The sequence below is a fragment of the Mytilus edulis genome, chromosome 7 (genome assembly GCF_963676685.1).
Source record: "Mytilus edulis chromosome 7, xbMytEdul2.2, whole genome shotgun sequence".
Lineage (NCBI taxonomy): Eukaryota > Metazoa > Mollusca > Bivalvia > Mytilida > Mytilidae > Mytilus > Mytilus edulis.
This window is the reverse complement of record NC_092350.1, coordinates 66,445,050-66,468,647: the sequence shown is the minus strand read 5'-3', so window position 1 is coordinate 66,468,647 and position 23,598 is coordinate 66,445,050.

Genomic DNA, 23,598 nt, shown 5'->3' with positions numbered 1-23,598 from the left:
CTCGAGATACCAATATCAGCCAAGAGGACCTTCACGCCCGAGGGATGATATTGGTCAAGGGTGATACGAGTGTTTTATACGCTTTATCATATTTTTCAACAGAAGAGTATATATAAACTGCTTTTTGATCCCTAGCACCTGGGTTACCTTTATTTCTTCTTTTGTCTTGCTCAATTACTCATCCGAAGCACATTGGTTACCTTACAATTTACGTGCTGTTGTTTTAAAAATATTTTTGTTGTGTTTTTGTGTGTGTGTTTTGTATGATATTTCATGAGTAGGGGTGTGATAAAGGGTGCGATAAAGGGTAGGGGTGTAATAACGGATGTAATAAAGGATATGATAAAGGGTGCGCATCAAAGTTGCGCGATATGGATTAAACCGCAGGCTATTTATGAAATATTCAAACTATTGTACTTACTACTAAAAATATGATAAATAACGTTATAGGTTTTTGCACATTACGTTAAAGGTGTTTGCAAATAACGTTAAAGCACATAATGTTATAGATGTTTTAAAATAAAGTAATAGGTGTTTGCACATAACACATAATATGTGTTATATATAACGTTATTGGCACATGATCTATAGGTGTTTGCACATAAAGTTATAGGTGTTTGCAAATTACGTTATAGGTATTTGCACATACCGTTATAGATTTTTGCAAATAACGTTATAGGTGTTTGCACAAAATGAAATAGGCATTGACATATAACGTAATAAGTGTTTGTACATAACGTTATAGGTGTTTGCACATAACGTTATAGGTGTTTGCACATAACGTTATAATTAGGTATTTGCACATAACGTTATAGGTGTTATACATAACGTTATAGGTTGCATTTCTGTAAATATTGACATGCATTTCGCCATAGGCACTTTCTTTACGGCTAAAACTGTACCACTTTTACTATGAAGTTTTGAAAATACAGAATTGAAAGATCATATGCACTACTATTTTTTTCAAAGGTCAAAATATAGGGCTGTTCGGCATATTTTCAATGTTTATAGGCCCTTCTAAGAACTTAAACTAACACTAAAGTTCTTAACCCTCCTACATCGACTTGTCGGTTACCATGGATTTCTATATAAAAAAAACTCACATGGGTTTCTCCTGGTAACACTCCCAAGTTATGTCTCTATGAGATGCAATCTACAGATCAGAACTGGGAACCAGTATGTAAACAAAATTAATTATCTATGAATATTCTAAATCTCCCCAAAAGAGACGTGGCTTTGGAAGCAGCTGTATTTAACAAGTGCAAGATATACAAACATTTATTCAAATAGAAAACTCCCTAAAATCACTTTTCGTTACATAAATACTCAACTATATGAATTATAGCATTAATGAAAACACTGCATATACTTGTTTTTACGGTACATTTTATATCCATCCCCTGTTTTGATTTTCTAGAGAATTTGAAAACAAGACTTTAATTATTGCCAGCTTATGCTATTTGCATGTTTTCTGAAATAAAATGCCTTTAACCGGTTTAAAACTGTTCTGATAACATATTGAAAGCATTTAAGAATACTGTAAATGTAATGTTGAGCAGTCAATCATTCTAACATTCAAGATTATATAAATTATCCAATCCTGCCCCTGTCTCCAGTCCACATCTTACTGTATGCCTATTTGTCAATAAAAGTTTACATTTTCCACCTCAAATGGTCAGTTTAGAATTTTTGTCACAACAGTATCATCTTTTACCATATATCTGAATTTATATTAAAAGAAAATGAAGAAAATCAAGTCAATATACTGGACATCAAGACTAAATAAAACAATTGTTGCTAAATTAACTATTATCATGAACGATACAAATAAAACTGGCCTTCAACAATACTGCTATGAGATAAATTCAAACAGGGTGTCATTCAGATGTGGATTCGTAAAAATTCTAAAAAAACTACTGCTTAATCATGTTAATCTTTAAGCCACAGTCTTTGCAGCAACATTAAGAATTTTATTTTTTTCTACGCTTTCACTATTCCCCAAGCTCAATTGAAAGATCGCCTTCACGATATCATTATATCATTTTTTTACTATAGAAATTGGTATCGTACATATAAATTTCTCGTTTTTGGTTATGATAATTCTTATTTTGTGACCACACGGATTTTACCATAAAAACAGATTGTGATTTTATAAAAATGCAGGACTCGGGACGATATTTGTTGAGTTTGGGGAATTGATATTTTAAGAGTCAATATTCAAATGGGTTCTTACTGTGCAACCGTACTGGCCGACTTGTATTTGTACTCGTATGAAGCAAAATTCACTGAGATCCTTCGAAAAGACAAAAATAAACAGCACCTTGCAAAAAATCTTTGATTTTACTTTCAGATATATTGATGTCATCCTATCACTTCCCTATTATCAATTTCTCATTTCTCAGTAGCCACACACCTTCTGCATCATCGTATGGTGTTAATATATATTATATCTCAAAAATTGATACGCTTTGCACGAGCATGTTCACACTTTACTGACTTTAAAGATTTAAGTGTGCTCCAAATGCAAAAAATTGTCCCCACAGATTTATGAGGAGGAAAGATTTAAATTGACACCCTGTAACTGAATTTTCGACTCTCCCTTGACACCATTTGCGAGTATGGTCTTGAGGAAACGATGATAGTCCGTCGGAAGTGACGATGAATGGCTGAACCGTGTTAAGAAAGAGCCATATCTCTTGCACGTAAAAGACACCCTTGCAGATTTCGAAAAAGAGTAGGCTAATGCCGCTACAAGGCAGCACTCGCAAGTGGAAAGGGATTAATATAAGTTACAAAACTTGTTTTCCAATTCACTATAAATAAATACGATGAATGGCTGACCCGTGTTAAGAAAGAGCCATATCTCTTGCACGTAAAAGACACCCTTGTAGATTTCGAAAAAGAGTAGGCTAATGCCGCTACAAGGCAGCACTCGCAAGTGGAAAGGGATTAATATAAGTTGCAAAACTTGTTTTCCAATTCACTATAAATAAATATGTTTAAACTAACTGAAGTTGTAATAGCTATAGCGCCCACACGGCGTCGTAGACCGTCAGTCTGTTTTCTTTCTTTTCACAACCAATCAAAAAACAAAACTAGTAGAACTGAAAAAATGGTCTGTGGTCTTAATAGCAAATTTTATTTCAATTATAAAAGGGGAATAAGTAAATCAGCGTTTCGATTATCTAAATGATTGAAAGATAAGCCACTTCTGTGTACTGATTTAAGGTTCGAGGAGTTCCTCGAAACATTATTAGACAAACGATAAAAAGTTAAGTACGAAGGGTAACGAATTAAATATGTTATTATACATTTATATTTATATAATATGTTTTAGAAGAGTGATTTGTATATATACATTCCCTTTAATATAGATAATAACCAAAATAAAAATATGTATACCTTCGGCTATGCTATTAAAATCTTACAGTTGACAATTGTAGACTATAGTTAGTATTCTTTTGATTTACACAACACAGTGGCAAAGATAAAGATACCATCATAAATAGGAAAACAAAAATCAGTTATTAATTTAATTTATAAAAATGAAACATCTGTTTATGCAGCTTCCTCTTATTGTCCGATATTTAGTACGCTTAATGTGATGTTGGCGAAAATACTGTATTAGTGCATATCTTAAACTATATGTATTCGTTTAACAATGGTTAAGTCACACATTAAACTTTCTTTATAAAAAAAAATATACAATTGAAATTTAACCTTTAAATATGTGCACATAATGATTTAAATATGCATAATTAGTTCATGAACTAGTAAATCTTTCTCTACATTTACATATTTCAAATATCCTTAATGAAAATCGAGCCTTGTGGCCGAAATGGTATACGTTTTATAAGTATAGCGATAACCCGCTTGTCAACATTAAAATAGTGAGTTGGCCTTTCCATCATGGCATGGTAAGATCGAATTTGATCTTTACCTGTTTTTTTCAGCCGCAGTTCAGTAGTTCTCTCCAGTTTCCACCGCCAATATAGAGTCAAAAGTGGTTATTCTTAAAACAGTATGTATTTTGAATGGGGAAATGCTAACAATATTCACTAAAAAAAATTGTCACTGGACGTACTTTTATTTCAATATAAATGATCCGTTTTCAACAAAACAATGACTACAATTCCGGATGGATTCCAAGTGCCATTTAAAACAGATAATTTACATAGCCTGGTCAATATTGATGGGAAAGGACCTTACAAACTAACAATACTCAATTTGAAATACTATTATATCTATTGACAATTCTATACTTTACAAAATATTCCCTATTCAACACTAAAGGACAAAAAGAAATTAGAGGATTCAATATTTTTTCAGAGAAATATGATATTTTGCGGTGTGATGCCAAATAAGACTAAAAAATATACTTGTAAAAACAAATGGATGCATACATATATTTATCCATATTTTGTTTAATGTAATATTAACATTATGAAAATTTAATCATGTTAATGGTATGGACAAATTGGCAGCGGTTCTGATTTTTTTTCTTCATTGCAGACAGAATGATTTACATTGATAAAAAAAATTAATGGTACGTTGAATTTACAATGGTGTGTACAAATCTTTAAGACTGTTATTTTCATCCAGACTTTGGACATGTTTCTAATCATACGCCGATGAATACAAACGAATATTTACTTCTTTTTCATTGTAAAAAATATGTACTGAATATACCAAAAAGTCGGTGTAAAAATATAAGTATAAATTTCAACAGTACTGAATAAAACAAAAGTACATCATTACATGTTATCGTGTAGCCGGTCAGTAGTTTTACAATAGGGTAGAAATGCATTATAAAAGTATAATACAATTCTTGGGAGTGTACGTTTACCAATACAAATCCAGGTAAGATTATGCATTCTCATACTGTACATTATGTCCATATTGTCATACTGTAATAATATTGTAGTAACGAAGAAAACTTTTAAAAATTTACATATAAATCCAGTTTACCTCTTTCCTGAGCTCTTAGACAAAAACAATATGTATGTAGTATCCAGATCATCAAAATCAGAAATTGCATTTTTTTGTTAAGGGTAAAAGCTGATAACAGCCCATTTTACACATAAAAATGATTATAAGAGGCAAATATCTTACTCAAAACATTGTTTAACAAGTCAAAAAAGGTTAAAAATTCAATAAAATACAACCATTCGTTGAATTTATTTTCATCGAGTGTGAAAATTGATTTGTAGGAAAACTTTATTAATAACATCCTGCATGTTGGCCCCCGTTAAACAGTAGCTCAATTTAAACCATAGACTAAATTAAAGTACATTTAAAGGTAAACACACTTAAAGACACAGTTGTTATCAAATGGTTAGTTACGTCTTACAAAATTCTGATTTCAGGAAATGGTAATCTGGATTCAATTTTTTTAATGAATTTTACGACTAATCGGTACTAATAGGAAACCACTGAGTCGACGGCAGATACAATTACTCTATCTTGATCTGGGAGACTAAAATATTCTCAAGGAAAAGAACTTATATTAATTATAGTTATTAAAGATACCAGGATTATAATTTAGTACGCCATACGCGCGTTTCGACTACATAAGAAATGATTGTTTATACACCTCCGGCTTTAAATATTCATAAAACATAACCAATAATTATATAACCTATAAATAAAAAACGAATACAACAATTGAAAGACGTCACAGTAATAATTTAAACAGTATTAAATAATCATAAATAATAATACGTACTCGTACTTCAATCTCAATAATAAGGTTGCTCCTTGAGTGTACGATTCCTTTAATGTAATCGTGAAAATCTTTTAGCCGAAACCAACATACCTTATTTACAGATATCCAATTAAATTGTCTCGTTCATGTCGTATTTGTATTCAAACAAAAATGAAAATCAACTGGGATTCTTAACAAAAACATTTTAAATGCCCAAATATTTTGTACAAAGAGAAATATATTTTCGAACATTAACAACACTTTAACTACATGTTTTAAACTAGATATCTTTAACCGTTTATAATGAATTGCAAAAATTAATATTTCAAAAAGTATAAACAATCTTAGCTTTTGAGAATTTAAATAGGTAATGCGGGTATTTCTAATCATAAGTTCATCAGACTACTAAAGACAGAACTATACTTTTATGTATAAGTTGTTTGTATTATTTGAATACGATTGTACTCTTTACCCAAGAGAAACTTTAAATATAGAGTAATATTACTAGTATTAAAAAAATGGTGTGAATATATCATGTGCAATCGGCCACGAATGACTTAAGAAATTTTAAGTTGTCGTACTATAGCCATTTAAAGTCTAGATACTCAAACATGTCAATAAAAGTATAAAAAGTAAAATCACAAATACTGAACTTAGAGGAAAATCAATTCGGAAAGTCCATAATCACATGGCAAAAAAAAAAAAAAAAAAAAAAAAACGCATCAAAACCGAATGGACAAGAACTGTTATATTCCTGACTTGGTACAGGCATTTTCAAATGTAGAAAATGGTGGAAAACGCATGTAAAAAAATGGAGTGTGATTGAAATGCTTGAGATATGTTTAAACATGGATAAGTTATATAACTAGCTAATTATTATTAAACCTTAATTATAGGCTATTCCATTCAATAGTAATAGATGGGAAAAAGGATTTTCTAGATATGTCTAGTCTATAACCGGTTACTACATAATTATTATTGTTTCGCAAATCGTAGTTAGATACTTGACCAACTAATGCCCCCACTTGTTGGTCAAGTATCTAACTACGATTTGCGAAACAGTTATAATTATGTAGTACCCGGTTATAGAATAGACATAACTATGAAATCATTTCCCCCATCTACAAGGCAGGTGTTTAGGGGGACGATCTTGGAATTGACTCTTATGATACCCAGTTCAAGCGCTTATGAATGGCGAGGGGACAGAGAGGATAACTTTTAAATAACCCTTTCTAAGGCCTCATCATTTTGTCAGAAGCTTGTACATTGTGGATGTACTTGGGAATGCGGTTGAATGCCAACACATGCTACATCCTAAGTATCAGAAACAAAAGCCATAAAATCTACAGTTACATACTACAACAAGTCACGCATAACCCGTACCTATGCCTACAAATTTCGGTAGACCTCAAATGGACCATCAACATATTAAACGTGGCAAAGAAAGTAAATTCAACACTAGGCTTTCAAAGAAGAAACTTGAAATACTACCCACAAGATTGCAAAAAACAGCTTACATCTCGCTCGTTGATCAACGATTGAATGTGGAGCCATAGTATGGGACCCCCAACATGGTAACACACATAAATATGCTAGAAAGGATACAACGTCAAGCGGCAAGATTTATCACCATAGGTTACAAGTCAAGAGAGGACGGGTGTGTCTCCAATATGCTTGCCAAACTGGAACTACAAGACCTCCAGACAATTGCAAGACGAACAAGCTAGAAGTTGATATTTATGTACAAAGTGGTTTAGGGGCTGATTCCCGCTATTGAACCAGACGAATTTCTCCAACATAACTGCAAAAAAGTTCGAAGAATATCACGCAACAAATATTGTGGAAAAGCAAGTAAAGAATCACTCTAAGTGTTTTGACATTCCACTAAGCAAAACACCACAATACTCAAACTCATTCTTTGTTAAAACAGTGATCGCGTCGAATCAGCAAGCGACACTGTAGTGCGCACATCAAGCGTATAGAGCGTCAAATCTGCTCTTACTCCTCGTCAATAAATCGGCGGCGCTCTCTCAAACCGTTATATTAAAGCCAGAATTGGTATTGACAACGCATTAATACAGATACAGATACAGAGGATGTCGCGGTCGTTGTTAATGTGGAAAATCGGGTCTCCCGTGCACCGTTTTGTTTACATGAGGTGGTGACTGTGAATAAACATGTATTTTCAGTCAAATAGTAATAATTTGAAAAATGTTTAAGTACTTTAGTTATTCTATTTTGTATTATATTATTATCTAAATCTAAATCAAAGATATGTATTGAGGACTCATTTTTGAAATTTCCACCATATTGGGTTTTTTAATACCGGAAGTGTGATTTAAAAATTAACATTAGAAAAAATTTAGTGGTTTTGAGGATAACTAGAAGCCAATAGTTTGATGCCAAATTTCATGCTTGTAGCAGGATGTGCATAATTCGTCTGAAATATGCTTGTAGCCGCCAGACTACAAGGTCCTCGGCTATCGCCTCGGAATTTGACCTGACTACTTGTGCAGAAAAACTATCCGGCGACGGTTGTTACCGGCCTGTTTCTTTTTTTGCCCTCTAATTTTCATAGTACATGGTTTTCCATGCACTATGAAATGCTATACATGAATGACTTTTCATTGTCAGTTAATTATGAAAGTGAACTCTTAATAGTTGCACTTGGGCTTAAATCTTTATAAAACATGACCAAGTATTGTCTAACCTATAATTAAACTATTTGTTAAATACCCTCAGGCCATCTTATCTTTTTCACTTCTTTATCTAGATTATTCGTATTTAGTGACACCATGTCTATTGACGAAAAATTTCTTGAGTCTAAATTCGAATCAGGGAAAACAAGGAGCATATACCCTAGAGTAAAGTACCATGATCATTTGGCAAAGATTAAACTTTTGGAATCATCAGAAAAGAAAGTGACAAAAGATTACTACAATTTAAGCAGGTATGACATTTTTAACATGCATATTTTGGCGTTAATATTGATTCACTTATAGGGTCTTTGCATCGGACCTAAACACATTTATTCAAAAGCCAGTTGTTGGCATGACACGGGTTATGTTCTTCTCATATATGTTATGATGGTATGATACTAAACCCCTAACGGGAAGGATTGTGCCTGATGTTCATATGATGAAATCATAATCTTTCAGTCAGTTTAATTGAAGTCTGGAGCTAGCATGTCAGTTTACTGCTAGTAGTCTGTTGTTATTTATGTATTATTGTCATTTTGTTTATTTTCTTTGGTTACATGTTCTGACATCAGACTCGGACTTCTCTTGGACTGAATTTTAATGTGCGTATTGTTATGCGTTTACTTTTCTACATTGGCTAGAGGTATAGGGGGAGGGTTGAGATCTCACTAACATGTTTAACCCCGCCGCATTTTTGCGCCTGTCCCAAGTCAGGAGCCTCTGGCTTTTGTTAGTCATGTATCATTTTAATTTTAGTTTCTTGTGTACAATTTGGAAATTAGTATGGCGTTCATTATCACTGAACTAGTATATATTTGTTTAGTGGCCAGCTGAAGGACGCCTCCGGGTGCGGGAATTTCTCGCTACATTGAAGACCTGTTGGTGACCTTCTGCTGTTGTTTTTTTTCTATGGTCGGGTTGTTGTCTCTTAGGCACATTCCCCATTTCCATTCTCAATTTTATTTTTTACAGAGTTTGTCTTTAGTGTCGTGTGGAGGCAGTAGAGTGCCTCCCCGTGCTTCAGGTTTATGCTCTTATAATATACTAGATTATGAAGTGTGTGTCCGAGCGAGAACTGCTCTAGTTCATTACTTTAGGAATATTTATCTATATTTCAATATTCAGCTCCATTCTACTATTTAATCAGCCATTAGTCCTACCCTGATATACCCTATCTTTTTCGGGTAATTAATACTGATAGCGTTTGACATTTTTAGCCCAACAGATTTATCAATTTTACATAACTCAAATTATTGTATGCTGGTTCATATTCTGGACGCCAGTCTTTGCTCCTTTATAATATAATTCACTACCAAAAATCAATGATGAAGCTTAGAAATGGAAAAATATTAAATACTAAACTTGTTCAAAGGGTATCTACACGTCTCAATCTGCAAGATCGGTTATCTAAAAATACTACCATCGCTTACATTTTTAACAATAAAAATCGTGGTTACCCTTCTATCGATAAGTGTCATGCCAAAAAATGACTTACATGTCCCCGTCTTTCCACCAACAATACGGTAAGGTCCACGTATAATGGTCGCACATTTTCTTTGAATTTTGAAACTGATATAACTTTAAAAACAAACAGAATTATTTATTTACTCACATGAAACAAACCGGGATGTGGTATTCATTACGTAGGAGAAACTGGACGATATTTATCTAAACGCACTCAAGAACATCTGTATCGTTTTAAAAGACCTAATAAATTCAAAAGTATCATTTACCAACACCTTAAGAAACACAACCATCCTTTTAAATATTTAACAGTTCAACCTTTAGAAGTAGTAAATAAGCAGCCTGGTGAATCTCATTCAAAGTTTGTACGATCACGGAAAATAATTGAATTAAATTGGATTAAAAAATTACAAACAGTCTACCCTCTTGGTCTTAATGATAATATCATGGGAATTGGTAATATATCTAGAACCGATTTCGTTAACATTTTGGATATAGTTTCTAAAACTGTTCGTTAGAACCGTTCTCACGGCCGTAGAACAAATCGCAATCAAAGAAAATTTCGGACTAATCATACCAATATTTCGGACCTAATTTCTATTTAAAAAAAAACAACGGAAGACATTATCTGTTAACAAAACTCTGTTCATTACCGGTTAATAAGTTAAATAAAATTTTGGAGGATTGCAACACAATTTCATATAGCAGTCCTAAGTATGAAATTGTTCAAATTATTATGGCATATTGTTATTCTAAACTATTTCCCAAAATTGATCGCCTTGAAGATCATAAAAAACGTTTTATTAAAATAAAGTATGTCAATAAAGGTTTTGATTTTGTAAATATTGCCGGTATAGTTAACGACCATTCTGTTAAAGAACAAATTCCTGGATATTTTGACAATACAGAGCTACCTCTTATCTGTTATATTTACAGGAAATATACCCGGAAATTTGTGTTTAATTATAGTCAACTGTGTAAAGATGTTAATATCAGTGAAAATACACCTACTTCATTAAATTGTAGTACCTCCGAATATATTTATGGACCCATCTCCCATGTTATAACAGGAGATCTTAACATCGTTCAAGACCGAGAGTTAAAATCATTCCTCAGTTAACATGGTTAAGGACCTAAATATTGTCCCCGTCAATAATCAATTGGAATGAGTGTCGTAATATCATCCACGACTCACTCCATACTTACTGTATGAAATGGATAAAACGGGAAAAAGCTGACAAAAAAACTTTGGACTCTTTTTTTAATTCAGTAATGAAGATAGTTGATATACGTATTCAACATTTTAAAGAACATTTTATTATTAACAATAACCACAAAAAACCTACTTCTCGTATCAAACATAAACTAAAAGAACTAGCTATGAAATTTGTTTTTGTCCCGGCCGATAAAGCTGCTAATAACATTATTATTGTTTGACGTAAATGTTACATTGAGGTTCTGATAAAGAAATCACCAATTCACCAACATTCCAACTGACTCCATTTTCAGAAAACGACATCTGTAACAAACATAAACTTTTAGCTATCGCTTTACAAGCAGAACCAAATACAATGAAAGTCCCAACTATGTACTGGCTTCCGAAGCTACACAAAACACCTTACAAATATAGATTTATTTCGTCTTCAAGCCATTGTTCCACTACTAAATTGTCTATTCTTCTTACCAGCACACTTGGTACAATTAAAAATCTGATAATAAATTGTTCAAATAAGGCCTTCGAAAATAGTGGAATTGATTACTTTTGGAGTGTCAAGAACTCTTTGGAAGTACTTGATAAATTGCATGCTTATATTGGTGATTTTTAATCTGTTCAAAGTTTTGATTTTTCTACCCTATATACCACATTGCCTCACATTCTCATTAAGAAGAAATTCACACACCTAATTAAATGGGCATTTAAAAAGTCAGAATGTGAATATATATGTTCAAACTCTTTTATTTCATTTTTTAGTAGCAATAATAAAAAAAAAACTATTTCAATTGGACATGCTTTGATACTATATATGCCCTTGAATTTTTACTATATAACATTTTTGTTCGCTTTGGGAATTCCGTATATTGTCCGATTATCGGAATTTCCAATGGGGACTAACTGTGCACCACTTATTGCGGACCTGTTTTTGTATTGCTATGAGTTACAATTTATGACAAAAATAAGCAAAGACCCATCGAAACAACATCTGATAAACAAATTTAATAATACTTTTAGATATTTGAATGATATTTTGGCTCTCAATAATGACGACTTTAGTATGTATATTAGAGAAATTTATCCTGCTGAACTTACTTAAAATAAAGCTAATACTAACAATGTCCACTGTCCTTTCCTTGATCTTGATATCTATATCACTAACCGAAAGCTGAATACTAAAATTTATGATAAAAGAGATGATTTTTCATTTCCTATCGTTAATTATCCATTTTTAGATGTTGACGTTCCCTTGTCACCATCTTACGGTGTTTATATATCTCAACGTGTACGATTCGCTCGTGTATGTAACAATGTTTTAGATTTTAACGAGAGAAATTTATGTATTACTGAAAAATTATTACACCAGGGTTTTCGATATCACAAACTAGTCAAAACATTTACTAAATTTTTACTATAAAGGACATCATTCGTAAATATAGCTCAACATGCAGACTTCTAATACGTTCAGGTATTTCACATCCAATTTTTTACGGAAATATTCTTTATAAAGCACAAAGGTGTCAGTATTCACCTCAAAAACTAACAAAACCTTTGAATAGACTTATTAAGAAGGGATATAGTTACGATACTGTTCTCCACTCATTAAAGATTGCATATTTTGGCGTTAATATTGATTCACTTATAGGGTCTTTGCATCGGAACTAAACACATTATTCAAAAACCAGTTGTTGGCATGACACGGGTTATGTTCTTCTCATATATGTTATGATAGTATGATACTAAACCCCTAACGGGAAGGATTGTGCCTAATGTTTATATGATGAAAGCATAATCTTTCAGTCAGTTTAATTGAAGTCTGGAGCTGGCATGTCAGTTAACTCCTAGTAGTCTGTTGTTATTTATGTATTATTGTCATTTTGTTTATTTTCTTTGGTTACATCTTCTGACATCAGAGTCGGACTTCTCTTGGACTGAATTTTAATGTGCGTATTTTTATGCGTTTACTTTTCTACATTGGCTAGAGGTATAGGGGGAGGGTTGAGATCTCACAAACATGTTTAACCCCGCCGCATTTTTTACGCCTGTACCAAGTCAGGAGCCTCTGGCCTTTGTTAGTCTTGTATTATTTTAATTTTAGTTTCTTGTGTACAATTTGTAAATTAGTATGGCGTTCATTATCACTGAACTAGCATATATTTGTTTAGGGGCCAGCTGAAGGACGCCTCCGGGTGTGGGAATTTCTCGCTACATTGAAGACCTGTTGGTGACCATCTGCTGTTGTTTTTTTCTATGGTCGGGTTGTTGTCTCTTAGGCACATTCCCCATTTCCATTCTCAATTCTATTGGTGGTTTTGAGAAGTTAATGACTAAAGTCAGCGAGAATGACGAGGGAAATTTCAAAATGTAGAGGAACTCTATGGTATTTTGGAAAAGGCACATAAAGAAACACATAGATCGCATGATAAAACAACTAAATAATGGATATGCTGACATTTCCCGTGATGTATTGAATTATTTCTGTCACTTTGTGAAAATTGCAATATTAAAAAAAAAACATATAGGGAAAGGAGAAGTAGTGAAACCCATTTTATCTACATTAACTTTAACAGTAGAGGACAAGTTTATTTGATGGATTTTAACACAAATTTGTATAAAGTTTTCATGTTTTATAAGTAATATTTGATGAGTTTTAATATAAAAACATATTTTATCTGTTATTTTATTTTCAGTAGATGACATTCTAAACTTCAGTGCTGGTAATGGTATTATGTAACACATGTATAATATCTTTCATTTACTCACATTTATATTTTAGGCATTAAGTTTAATGCCTGGACATTTTTTTCAGGATTTAAGCTTAACTCCTAGGATTTAAGACTAACGCCTAACATCATTTAGACATTAGACCTAATGCCTAGGCGTTAGCTTATTGCCTAGGATTTAAGCTTAATGCCTAATTTCACTTATTGCCGCAAACATATATATACAAAAAAAAATTCTTTTCATGCGGTGTACAGAATTATATATTAAAAATTAAATACACAAAAAGAGTTTTAAAAGCAGCATTGTCTAGCGCTTTCATCCATCTTTGGACTTTTCAAGACTATGAACGTCGTTATGGGGAACACATTAGTATTAAGTCGTAACGTCATTGTTCGTAACAAATTAGTAGTATGACGCAACGTTATTGTTCATGGACCTACTAAGCTTTAATTGGTTATCAAAGGTACCAGGATAATAATTTAGTACGCCAGACGCACGTTTCGCCTACATAAGACTCATCAGTGACGCTCATATCAAAATATTTGTAAAGCCAAACAAGTACAAAGTTGAAGAGCATTGAGGATCCAGAATTCCTAAACGTTGTGCCTAATACGGATAAGGTAATCTATAAAGGCAACAGTAGTATACCGCTGTTCAAAACTCGTAAATCTATGGACAAAAAACAAAATTGGGGTAACAACCTAAAACTGAGGGAAACGCATTAAATATAAGAGGAGAACAACGACACAACATTGAAATATAACATACAGAAACGGACTAAGCATTAGACAAAATCCAATGAGAATAACAAATATAACATCAAAACCAAATACATGAATTTGGGATACAAAAGTACCTTGACACGTCTTATAGTAATGTGAATTCACACTCTAATATAAGAGAAAACAAACGACACAACGACAACACAACTTTAAAAAGTTACATACACAGAAACGAACTATAATATAACAATAGCCTTTTTCCTGACTTGGCACAGGACATTTTTAAAGATAAAAATGGTGGGTTGAACCTGGTTTTGTGGCATGCCAAACCTCGCACTTTAATGGCAATGTTAAATATAACATTGAAATGACAACATAATATTACAGGACTACAATACAAATAAATAGGAGAACGTATTAGACAAAGAAACATATGATTTATAGATAACAAAAGGCATCAGGTTTAAAATTCAATACGCCAAAAACGCGCCTCGTCCACACAAGACGCACCAGTGACGCCCAGATATAAAATATCGAAAGTGAAAAAAAAGTACAAAGTTGTACAGCACTGAAGATCAAAAGTTGAAAAAGGTTGTGTCAAATACGGCTATGTTTTTATGCTTAGGATAAGAACATCCTTATTATTTAGAACAATTTATGCTATGCAAACAGTAAATTTTATCAAATGAATATAAAAGATATACATAATGAAACTGAAGTATAAACTAATTACAGAAAACAAAACCCGAATACATAATGCAAAGACCAACACAGAAAAATAGACACACCCGACTTCGTCCAGGCCTCAACGCAAAAAATCATAAAGATGACGTCACATACGAATGGTGAAAAGGTTCAAAAATTACGTCACATGAATTTCTGAAACATCACAAAAATGACGTCACATTTGAAAAACTATATCTCAAAAGTAAGATAGAATTATTAAGATTATAATAGATCTAAATACTGATTTGACATTTAAACACAATGCACATAGCAATACTTATTAATAGCAAATAACTCTAATATCTATATATGTCCAGTTTGTTTTGATTCCAACTTCAAACGTAAATTATCGTAGATTACGTTGAACAAAATCAAATCTAATAAATGAAGGCGGTAATTAATTTTCTTTACCATAACATATGAATATAATAGAAAAGACGTCAACAAATTTGACAAAATCCGACGAGAACCACAAATACAACATCAAACTAAACACATGAATTTGGGATAGAAAGGTACCGTAACACGTCTTATAGTAATGCGAATTCACACTCAGCAAAACAGTCACAATCGGGAATAAGTCACGTTCGGTAATTAAAAGATAAGACGACGTAATGACAAACCACTATCTACCATGTGGCAAAAATGTCCTTAGCTAGTTTAGTTAAAGACACATCATATGGATCAAGTAATTCGTGATGGTGTCCATAAAATTTACGGAGTGTCAATTTTAATCTGTCCTCCTCATAACTTTGTTGAAGCAGTTTCTGTGTAAGGAGCACACTCCTGTGTATGAAGTCCGTATAGTGTAAATAAGCACGAGAATAACGTATCAATTGTGATATGTAAACACCATACGAAGGGGCAGTGGGTATGTTACTGCTGAGAAATGGGAAATTGATAATACGGAATATAAAATCGTCCATCTACGTCAATATTGAGGAAAAGATCAAGGTATGAAGCAGTCCTTCTAGTATCAGTAGTATCCTTAATTTCAAGTTCGCTGGGATTTATGAGATGTAAGTATTGGCTAAAATATGGGTTATTCAATGTTAGAACATTATCAATATATCGGAAAGTAAAATTAAAGAATTTCACAAGGTGCTTTTTCTTTTTGTCTTTTAGAAGGTTCTGAATGAATTCTGCTTCATACGAGTACAAAAAAAAATCGACCAGCAGGGGTGCACAATTAGTACCCATTGGAATACCGACTGTCTGTTGAAATATAAATCCTCCAAACTCAACAAATATATTCTGGATCAAAAAGTCCAGCATTTTGATAATATCATCTTCAGTATATTTTTTGGAAGAATCAGTGTGATTCTTCACGAAATATGAATTATTGTAACCCAAAACAAGAAATTTGTATCTACGATTCTCATTTTTATGGAAAAAGCTTTGTTTTATGAGATGGTGAAGTCGATTTTTCAACTGAGCATGGGGAATAGTAGTGTATAGCGTAGAAAAATCAAAAGTCTTTATGTTGCTGCAAAATTGCAAAGATTGTGATCGAAGATTAAGCAGTAGATCTTTCGAATTTTTGAGAATCCACATCTGGTTAACACCACTGGTAGAATATATCTCATCACAATATTTTTGAAGCCCATCTTTAACTGTAGAAAGAATAGTAGTCAGTACTTTAGAAAGATGTTTAGTCGAACATTTTGAAGACCCATCTATGTATCGTTCTTTATATGAAGTTTTGTGTAATTTAAGTATCCAGTATAATGAAGGTAAATTTTCTTCGTTTTCTTTGATGTTGATACCAAAAGAAAGAAGGACAGATTTATGGTTTGGTAAATGATGTTAAAGCATATGTAGGGTTACCAGTAGTTTTATTTATTCCAAGCTCTGTTGTGAGACATTGCAAATAATGTTCTACATATGAAGACAATATTATTGGAGGCTTTATCTGCTGGAACAACCACATATTTGTCATGCAAAGAGGATAAAGCATCCACAACATCCGGATTCTTGAAAGGGTTAGTAACTCTTGTACTCATATTATATCGTAATTTTTGTTTGCGCCTCTGAATGCATGATCGAATAGCTTTGATCCATTCAGACAAAGTGTCCAGTTCTGGTTCGTCTGGTTTGCGCTTTACCCATTTTCTTGCATAGTCCTCAACTGCATCCATCAGTAAGTTAACTTGAAATTCTTTTTTCTTTTTCTTAAATCATTAAAGTAGACCTTTTATATATTTGATATTTTTTATGTCTCAATCACTACAGTACATACATGTATATGGCTAATATGCTTGCTTTGCATCTCTGAATCTCAGGTTTTTTAATGACATAATGTTTTATTGTATTGCAGCAGCAGCATTGCCTCATGTACATCTACCCCATGTTATCAATATAAAATGATTAAAGTGTTTCACTTGGTATATTTAAAAATATAAAAATGTTAAGAACAAAAATGTTTAATAAAAGATGAATAAATACAAATGCATAAAAATAATGTTAAAATGAAACAAATGAACAAAATTTAATACAACTTAATACTTTGGATGGGGGTGTCCATTATGCTATATTATTTAATCTTTAAGGTCATTTGTCATAATTTTTTATACTTTATGCCCATCATTCTCTTTTCTCAATAAATTAGCACATCATTATTCTCTGTTCCTTATTTTAGTCAAATTGTCTCTATTCTTTATACTTTTAGCCATAGTTCCTCTTTTCTGTAAACCCCATACTAATCGTAAGACATGATGGGTAGAGGTTTAGGGTATAATTTAGTCCAAACAATTATGACGTCTGGCAAGGCTATTTTATTTTATTCTGGGACGCGTAAGAAGGCGTCCCAGAAAAAAGATTAAAATAGCCCTACCAGACGTCATAATCATTTGGACTAGGTATAATTAAACTATAGTTGTTATTGTTTTGCTATATTATGCTATATATTTGTTTTTTGTTACACACTAATTGTGTAAAAAATATTAATATAAAACCATGCCTACTAACCTTTTTACAATTCCAGACAACCAAACAAATGGTCACAAATGCTTTACACAACCGTAATAATTAAATTAAAATATAAATGCTAACATTGACAGACCAAAATGAAAGTTTTATCTAAAATTAAAAGTCTCGGGCTTGGAAAGGGGCGTTTATTTACATGTGGTCTGTGAAATTGTACTGGATTTTAGCATCGAAAAAGGGCAAATATATTGCCATAAACCGATCTGATCAACAAAATTATGTTATGGATATTGTTCATATCTTTCTACTAACCATTAAAAGTAATAATACTAGGATTTTATGAGCTCTGAAACCTACTATTCATGTGGATCTGTTGAAAAATGGCGTCGATTTATGTGCTTCCTTTTCGCAGCCTCAGTTGCAATTTGTCACGGAGTGATGGATAGTTATGCAAATATTTAGGGACTCCCATCATCATAGATACTATTTTTGGTCATTTTATATTTAAATAGCAAATAGGATGCAAATGTGTCAGTTATTTTCAGAAGGGGAAAACACCCATTATATTTTTATCTTCCAAAACAACAATGTCACTTGCCATTTTCAGATGTTTGTTTCTTGTAAAATAAAATCTCCCAAGAAGAAAAAATAGCATGGTCACCTGTTAAACTTACCTATATAACTTATTCATGATGAAATGATGCAAGTTTAATTATCTTTAATAATAAATTTCTTGAAAATAACATGTACACGATGTAAACAAATTACCGAGATGGTGCGATACTGTCGCATTCTATGACAAAATCGCGATTGTCGCCCTTGAATTCTTTTCAGTTACGTCATATGGAATGAGGCGCAGAACTGACGTGTGGCTTTCACACTGATCCGTGAAATCAACCTAGAGGGTATCTATCCATGTAGTTAAACCTACAAAGGATCATTCCGTATGTTTAATCTACAGGGTATCGTTTCATGTATTTAAACCTACAGATGATTTTCCATGTAGTTTTACCAACAGGGGATCATTCCATATGTTCAATCTACAGGGTATCGTTTCATGTATTCAAACCTACAGATGATTTTCCATGTAGTTTTACCAACAGGGGATCATTCCATATTTTCAATCTTCAGGGTATCGTTTTATTTATTTCAACCTACAGGTGATTTTCCATGTAGTTTTACCAACAGGAGATCTTGTAATGTAATCAAGCAGTCATTGGATTGATCTTTTCCTATAGTTAAACCAATGAAATATCCTTCGATGTAGTTGAACCTACAAAAGACCTTCCTATGCAGTTTAAACTACAGGGTATTGTTCCATGTACATGTAATCAAGCCTACAGGGGATCTTTAATAGTAGAAAACCTATGGCAGATCTTTCCGTGTCTTGCTTTGCACAACAGTTGTTATATTTTGTTGAGTACTTGAATTTGTAAAAAAAGCCTTCTACGAAAATCCCGAATAAAAGAATTTATTTTGTTTATTTTATAAGCCGAGTCGAAGATAGGTTTGTTATTTATGACCCACATACAAAATAACGTCAAATAAAGAGTTAATAGTTTTACTAGTATCATTTCTATAAAAAGTTACATCTTTAGCTTTTAATTAATTCGGATATAAGCATTCCAATAAGCGCATCGGAAACACGAAATTTATTAAGTGTCATTTTTATTTACTGATCTGTTCAATAAAAAAAAAACCATTCAAAAAAACTAAAACAATAGAAAAACATTGACCAATGTAAGAAAGATTAATTTATGTCAGGAAGCCAAAGTTTACATGTTTGTCTTTGAGTTAGATGTTGTTTAAATTCGATACATTTTAGTGGAATCATTGTTAAAATACTATTCCATTGTTATGGCCTTGTGTACACATAAGAGGAAAACATAAAACCACAAAAAATACTGAACTTTGAGGAAAATTAAAAACGAAAAGTTCTTAATCAAATAGCAAAATCAAAAGCTCAAATACATCGAATGGATAACAACTGTCATATTCCTGACTTGATTCTGGCATTTTTCTATGTAGAAAATGTTGGATTTACCTGGTTTTATAGCTAGCGTAACCCCTCACGTTTATGACAGTCGCAAAACGATGAATGAACAGTGAACAAATCAAACAGACATAATGGGTAACAATGTCCAACATATTGTATACGTATAGCTTTAATGCATTTATCAGTCCTTACATAAGAATAATGATTAACATACATGACTCAACATACTCAAATTACGCCATTAAATTTGAACCTGTCCAACGGATCTTAATTTACAAAAAGACACTCGGTCGGTTGATATTGTACTAGCATTGCCTTTTTCTTAAGGACAACTTGATAATGATTGGATGCTACATATCGAAAGTCAGATCCCCATGACAATGTGCATTTGCTACTGAAAACGAAAGTTTAGTCAGATTAATTTTATGTTCTAACGATTTTTACATAAAAACAAAAAAAAAAATATTTAAAAACTTACTTCAGGATGTTCGACTATATTCACAACTGCGTCAATTCAATTAACTGAGATCAGGTAAACTTTCAATGACAATATGTACAGGTGAGTATGATATCAAACCTGAATTTTTAAAGATAGTCGTAGTAAAACTTTTTTTCAATTTAATTTTAGGCGAAACAATTTAAATGTTTTATTTGTATTACAGAGATAACCTATCATCAAATTGTAATCAATAAAAATAAAAGTCATATGAAACTTTTAATTTGAAAAGAAATTTTGAATATGTTTTAAATACTTACATTGCCTATGCCAAATTGTTTGTATGTACATCGAACGACAAATATATGTGACGTACAAAATTTTCTGACGTCAGACACGCGAATCAATGAATGTCTTTGTAGATAGATGTTTTTTTGTTCTGTTAAATTGTTCCTTTTAAAATTGTTATACGATGATGACTGATGTACCCATATTTTTACTATTTTGTGTATTGTGTCTTTAGTTAACGCATCATTGTTAATTTAACGGAATTTGATGAGACTGTATTCAAAGTGAGAGGGTATGCCCTATAAAACCAGGTTTAAAAACCAGGTTTAATCCATCATTTTCTACATTTGAAAATGCCTGTACCGAGTCAGGAATATGACACATATTGTCCATACGTTTTTGATGCGTTTTGTTATTTGATTATGGACTTTCAGAATTGATTTTCCTCTGAGTTCAGTATTTTTGTGATTTTACCTTTTGAATGATAAGTTTTACTATAAAACAAGCTGTCGTGTGAATAAAGTAATGATGTATTTCGCATTTTGTAATTATAGTGATAAAAGTTACAGTTAAAACACAAAATCTTTTATATTTGATTAAACATAAAAGTAATATAGGAATTACATTTACGCACATCATACATTTCGAAACTCTTTGTGTGATTGTTTATTTAAATACACAAGCAACTCAAATAACTATAGCATCTCTTTTATTGGTGATAAAAAAACTTAATCAAAAACAATGCTGCTTTTGAAATTTGTCCTAATGCATAGGAGATAGACCATGGATTTTTGAATTATGTAATATCCCCAATTTGATAAGCTGTTTTCGTCACAAAAGTGAAACTTTTTTATACAAGTTTATAGTTGAAGTGACAAAATTAATTGAAAATTTTGTGTTTTCTACGTGGTGTATATCTGATAATCTGATTTTCTGATCCAACATCATTTTGGTACGATTTAAAATGCTTAGTTGTAGAGTTAATTAAATAATACCAACATTGAATAAACTAAAATATTATTTCACTAATCGATAGTTACGTCGCAATATAGTGAAAAACAGAGGAAATACAACTGCAAATAACAGTGAAAATAGAATTAACTAATGAAAGTTTAACATGTGTTTTCGATATGGAATGATTGGCAGTCACCTCACAAATGGAAATAGCTTACACAGTACTTACTTGGATGACACGTAGAACATATTATCTACGGACCAGGCAGTCACTAATACGATCCAACCATGTAAAACTTTGTCCGTAATCAAATAATGATAGTACAAATGCAGTTTATTTGCATATATTGTCCACTTTCCTGACATTGTTGAAAAGACTCATGTTATAAAAAAGCTTAGGGGTAATACAAAAAAAAAAAAAATATAAAAGAAATTGTTTCAATTTTTCTGAAAAATATTTCGGTCAAGGTTAAAAAAACTTTCATCAAAGAAAGGATAGTAAGACAGTCATCAAACTTGTCATTACTGCCTTCCATTTACATTTCCTTTTCTGAGAAGTTGGGATTTTGGAAGCGGAAGAGAGTGTATATATAATAATATAACAATGGTGATGTTAATGCACAACACTTTGTATAACATAATTAAACGTGATGATTATAGCAAAAAAATAACTTCTTAGCATATTACATTTATATAATAGCTAAAATACAAATTGCATAACTGACTTAAAATCTGATAGGTTAGAATTATATTTATTACAAATTTTGTAGACAGCATGACTTACTCATAAAACATGACCATAGACATAACATCATATTTCATCAAATAGCAATCTGCATGATCTGGGATACGTCTTGAGTAAGCATCTTAAACCAAAATGACTGACATACATACGGACTGACAGACATGACAGACTGTGGTAACAATGTATCCTCGATATTCACTGTAAATCATTTTCGATTAAAATTGTGTGTATCATGCATGTAGTAATAATGTATCAGTTTAATCCATGTATTAAAATGGACAAATGTAAGATGTTGTGTGTATTCAAGAAACCATTTTAATTTTATTGCGTTAAAATGTATTAGAATATGAAAAGATATTTCGAATGTGTTTAACAAACCACTAACACAATCGACTACATATGTATACATTTTCAAAAACTTTTTGTTTAAGTTAAATTGAACTAAAAAAGCTATTTGGAAGTAATTGTGAAAGTAACTCTTTTAAAAATTTCTGAACCAAATTGGGGCATTACATAATCATGATAATGTGAAACACGAAACAAGTATATATACTGTGCGTTTTGCTGCGTGTTTGTTTTTTCTACATTGGCTAGAGGATAGAGGAAGGTTGAGATCTTCAAAAACATATTTACAGTCCTTGGATAGTGTGAACTTCCCACTAACACCATTACACCATTCACCATACACCATTTCACCATTCACCATACACCATTACACCATGCACCATACACCATACACCATTACACCATCCACCATACACCATTACACCATTCACCATACATCATTACACCATACACCATGTGCCATTACATCATACACGTTACACCTTTGCACCATACACCTGGCGTAAATCAGATGTGGATACTAAAAAGCTCTAAGGATCTTTTAGAGTACATACAATGTAGGACTTACATCTAGAAATTGATAATGAGGGTCGGTTGAAAACAAAAATTTACGACAAAAGAGATGATTTCAGCTTCCCAAGTGTGAACCTTCCATTT